This window comes from Vigna unguiculata, chromosome 10, assembly GCF_037176805.1.
Source record: "Vigna unguiculata cultivar grain cowpea cultivar isolate G323 ecotype 2 chromosome 10, ASM3717680v1, whole genome shotgun sequence".
Classification (NCBI taxonomy): domain Eukaryota; kingdom Viridiplantae; phylum Streptophyta; class Magnoliopsida; order Fabales; family Fabaceae; genus Vigna; species Vigna unguiculata.
The window spans coordinates 10276964-10282660 of record NC_140801.1 but is presented as its reverse complement, the minus strand read 5'-3'; the positions used below and the strand labels follow the sequence as shown (position 1 = coordinate 10282660).

The following is a 5697-nucleotide window of genomic DNA, read 5'->3' as shown; positions in this document are numbered from 1 at the left end:
AGGCAGTTATGATATTTACCTTGAATCACCAAATTGGTTCTTGCCATCTGCATCAGACCGTGCAAATCTTGGAGAGCAGAATCCATGCCTATCATTCTGACAAATTAGTTTCATTCACAGCAATAGTTAGACAAGAGTATAATTAAATTAAATCAAAAGCTAAATTGTAAGTTCTCTAAATGGTCTACAGAGCCCAAGCATGTCTAAAGAAAAAAAACCAGCTAAATGCACCTTATAGATACAAACCAATAAATGTATGAGTAAAAGTTAGATGCATATCCAAAGTAGTTATGTACAAATATTATAAGATCAGCATCAAAACATTACTCATTACAACATGGGGTCAAGGAAAGTAGCTTTTGAAAAAATCATAATCAACATTAGATGCTACGAAAAGCCTAAGTTATGCATGTACATGAAGTGGCCCATCCAGTAGTTTGCTATAAACTTAGACTTGTGATGCTTCATGTTGCATCAATTTTTCCTTTTTAATTTCTGAATTTTCTCTCCCGCGTCACCTATTTTCAATTTTTCTTCTTTCACACTAAAAAAAAACTCAGACAACATTTAATTTAACCTTTTACAATGCAACATCAGAAACAAAAGAGAAGATCGTAAGTGATGGACACAGTCACATAAGACTTCAACATATTATGAATCCAATATTATAATAGTTCATCATTAATCATTTGTGGTATAAACATAAAATATATAAGTAAATGAAAAGAAATATTGAAATGAGCATAAAAACAAAGCTATTTAATGATTAAGGTAAACAAATTTGGAAGATGATATGAAAAATGAGTGACAAATGGTTACTTTTTCCTTCTCTAAATCATTGTTGCTAATACACGCCCAGAAACACAATACATTTTCCATTAGGATTTGTTTTCAATAAGAACTCCTTCCTATGACTATACATTGCCAATTCCAATCGTGCATTTTCATTGTCTTTAGTTTTCTCTTTGTTTTCCATAATAGTGTGGATCACATTTTTGAATACATTCTTTTCTATATGCATAACATCTAAATTGTGTCTCAAAAGATTGTTTTTCCAATATGGCAAATCTCAAAATATGCTTCTCTTTGTCATATTATGGGAATGTCCATGGCCAATAACATTGCATATCCTGACTCCAGTTGACTTAGGAATGCTAGAAACCATCTCATATACTTGTTCACCACTTAACCTTTGACGAGGATCCTTATTCTCAATTCTACTTTTGTAAAATGCTTTCTTATTTCTCCTTAAAACATGATTATAAGGTAAAAATTGACGATGACAATCAAACCAAGTTACTTTTCTTCCATTCTTAAGTGAGAAAGCTTTCGATTTATTCATACATATTGGACATGCAAATTTTCCAGCAGTACTCCATCTAGACAACATCCCATAGGTAGGAAAATCATTTATTATCCACATCAATGCAGCTCTTAATCGAAAATTTTGCTTTTTTGATGCATCATATGTTATGACACCATCATTCCATAATTGTAATAATTCATCAACCAACGACTACAAATACATATCTATTTTAGCTTTTGGATTGTGTGGACCTGGAATGATCAAAGTCAAGAACATATAAGGAGTCATCATACATAGTTCTGGGGGCAAATTATATGGTGTGACAATTACTGGCCAACAAGAATATGGTATTGTTGATTGGCTAAATGGAGTGAATCCATCAGCACATAAGCCAAGTCTTACATTTCGGGGTTCTGAGGCAAATTCAGGATATAATTGATCAAATTATTTCCAAGCTTCTCCATCTGAATGATGACACAACACACCTTGCCTACGATTTTCATAATGCCACCTCATATGCTTTGTAGATGTTGTAGAAGCATATAATCTTTGCAGTCTAGGAATGAGTGGCAAGTAATGCAATCTCTTATATGGAACATCTTTATATTTTTTTCCTGCATTCATTGTGTGCTTTATATCGAGGCTTCCTACAAAACTTGCATTCTTTCAAAGTACTATCCTCTTTGTAATACAACATACACCCATTAATGCAACAATCTATTTTTATTCTTGATAAACCAAGTTCTACTACAATTTTCTTTGTTTCCCTAAAATTAGAAGGAATGACATTATCAGGGTGGTTTGACTCTTTCATAAATTTCATCACATCATTGAAGCAAGCTTGTGACATATTATGTTTGGATTTTATACTCAACATCGTAATAGCAACAGACAACTTTGAAGTATTCTTACATCCTGGCCACAATGATTGTTGAGTTGAATTTAACATTTCATAAAATTTGGCAGCTTCCATATTTGGAAGTTCCTCTTCATTTTGTATAAAATATTGCTCCTGGTTAAGACCAACAACATCAAACACCATATCTTGATATCTATTAACATCTTGAGAACCCCATTGTTGACTACTACCGAAGATGGAATGCATATCAACATTAGTATGTTGGATTCTCTCTCCATGGTATGTCTAACACCAATATCCAGGTATAAATCCTTTTCGAAGAATGTGAACATTTACTTCATCTAGAATTAAAAATCTATCATTTTTACATTCCTTGCATGGACATCTTGTTTTTCCTTCACTCAAATTTGGTTGTCGACAAGCAAAAGCCATAAACTCTTCACGGCCACTTAAAAACTCATTTGTGTATGCCTCTCGACCAGGAAGAAGCCTATTATACATCAATTCTCGATGTGTAGACATTTCCTTTCTTAGCTTGACAAAAGCCTAGACAACATGAATCGATAAACTATAAAAGTTAGCATTTCACTAGTGAATATTGTAAGTTGTTTGAATGTGATCTACACAAAAAACCTATTAACACAATAATAACTTTCTCTTAAAAAGTGGAAAGTTATATTTGATTGGGAAGAGGATGAGTGTATATGCATCAACTCTAGTTGTATCATAAATGATGATTTTTTGTATACAAAAATAATTAGAAAAACACATATCTTAAAATTCAGAGAAATATGTTTAGGGAAATTGCCAACATTGTAGTAGAGCAACCAAATTTTCTAAACAAGATTTGGTTCACAAAGTTACATATTCTAGATTATCAAGCAACAACAATAGAAACAGACAAAATGTTGATATTGTACCTTGAAACCCTTATTTCCAAACAGTATTAGAGTATGTCAATAAGGATTTCAGAAAAAAGAAAAAAGAATAAAGCATCAACTCACTCGTACAATTGATTTCTACAAACACCGCAGTTCCTTCAAACAACAACAAACTATTATCTTCCACTTAGGTGACACAAGGAATTAATTTCTAGCATTAGCATTCACCCTTTAGCTTTAATGATAAAGCTTGTAGGCAAAGTATATTGAGGTAGATTACTAGTTTAGATTTCATCTACCTATCATTTTCAGTTCAAATTTTAGTATAAAATTATATCGTCTTTATATACTGAACCTAGAAAAAAAAGGTAAGAAAACCTATGTGGTGAATCATGCTATCTACATCACCCTTAATGTGTATATCTATGCAATAGACCTAATGCTAACAAAAGGATTTAACATTACAAGACAAAAAATAAATTTATTAATGTGTTTTATACCAGAAGGAACATGCAAGTTAACCAAATCATCTTTTTCTATTTCAAACCATAATAGTTATAGAGTACACTAGCATACCTCAACTAAAGACATGGTGGAACAAATTTTCAATAACTTCATGAGTAATAATACGATGTACTTGCATTTCATATCAATGTACATCTTTTAAAGGGCACACTCTAGCAAAGGGTTACTTGATATGAATAAAACATATTTTCTTAATGAAATATTCCTTGCATTCCTCTACATAGAAGTCACACACAACACATTCAATGTGCTTAGCTGTTAAGTTACATATATACGAAACCATGTGATATATAGGCCTTTTGCTAGAATTTGTCTTTGATTAATTTAAGAAAAAAAAACTAAAATTAATTTATGTATATAGGTGAAAAGTAAAAATTGAAAAAACTATGAAAACTCATAAGTAATGTTCAATGAAGAGAACACTTTAACAAAACAGAAAAGAAAGTAATAGAGCCAAAAACAAAGTGAGAGAGAAAAAAAAAAACCAGACAACATGCCATAACATAATATATTATAGGAATACATAAAACTAAAACTAAGAATAGATATCCTTAAAACTTAGCAGGTAGCAAGAATAAGTAGTTGTTATATAACAATGTAAAATTTCCTTACACGATTGAGTATTTAAGTTAAATTCTTAAGTTTATAACATTGAATTTAATGCAATGAAAATGATGTAGCAAAATTATGCAGAGAGTTTGCATGTGCTGATGCCAGGGGATGCTGTCCCAAAATTCATTCACAAAGAAAACTCCACTACATTTATTTATTTCTTATGACTACAAAAACTAGAGAAAATTAAAACTTAAACATCATCACACAAAAGCAAGAAATGCTCTAGGTTAGTTAATCAAAAATATCCAAAAAGATGAAACACCAAATAGAATCAAAACACAAATGAAAACTAAAATTAAAACAAAAGCGATAAAACCTAGCTATTAAAATCACATAACCTGCCAAATTTCCAAACACTAAAATCGGTAAAAAAAACACGAAAATAGGTAATTAATAATCAAATGATAGATTGAGAACCTGTGAAAATCGCAAAAATAATGTCAATAACAAATACAAGAGAATATGACTGGGCGAGATGCAGCCATAAGAGAAAACGAGAGTGAAATTGAAATTCAAACCTGTGACCGAGAAGAATGTATGACTACCACTGAAAATGTGAGAATGAGAGTGAATTGGGAGAAAATTTTCAAATTTGTGAAGATGTTGTTGAAGAAGTTATGGAGAAGACAAAGAACAATGTGTGACCTATGAGTAGGGCTGGGCAAAATAAACCAAACTGCACTACACTATCAAAAACTACACTGAACTAAAAAATTGTTCGCATGAACTACACTGAATTGAAAAACAATTCAGATGAACTAAACTGAACTGTTATTCTTAAAAATAAACTGGACTGAACTGCACTGCACTATAATATAAACTGAACTAAACTATTATAAACTAAACTGTTTTATGAACTGCACTACGTAAGAACTGAACTGCAATATTTTTGGACTGAATTGCACTAATTTTTAACTTAACTACACTGTTTTTGAACCATTTTTGAACCGAATTGCACTGATTTTGAATAAACTTCACTCTTTTTCAACTGAATTGTACCATTTTTGAACCGGATTGCATTGATTTTGAATTGAATTGCACTATTTTTGAACTGAATTACACTGTTTTGAATCGAATTACACTAATTACATATGATTGTACTACACAATAATAATCTAAAGTTTATAATTTGAAAGTGCTTAAAAAATAATACTTGAAATATGCATCATACTTCAATACACCAATTAACATCTTTATAGTTTTTTTATTTATATTAAAGTTTTCCGTAACTTAAAATGTAATTAAAATATTAAAATTAATATAATAAATATAAATATCGGTATTAACTTATTTTTTATATTTTAAAATCTCATGTAATATTACTTTTTAGTTTTACAATGTTTATTATGTTGCATAAAATTTTTTAAAAGGATTTATTTTAGAAAATTCTCAAAATTAATATTTTTTTTAACATTTGTATTCATTAATATTTGTGTGAAAAATGTTATAGAAATTTTATGAAGTTCTAAAATTAATATTTTAAGAATTTTTTAAAATAAAATCTCTTTAAA

General features: G+C 30.0%; 1 pseudogene; it reads right to left on the bottom strand.

Annotated features, from left to right (window-relative positions):
- Positions 1-844: 844 nt before the first annotated feature.
- LOC146882122 (uncharacterized) lies at positions 845-2699 on the bottom strand (annotated as a pseudogene).
- Positions 2700-5697: the final 2998 nt, after the last annotated feature.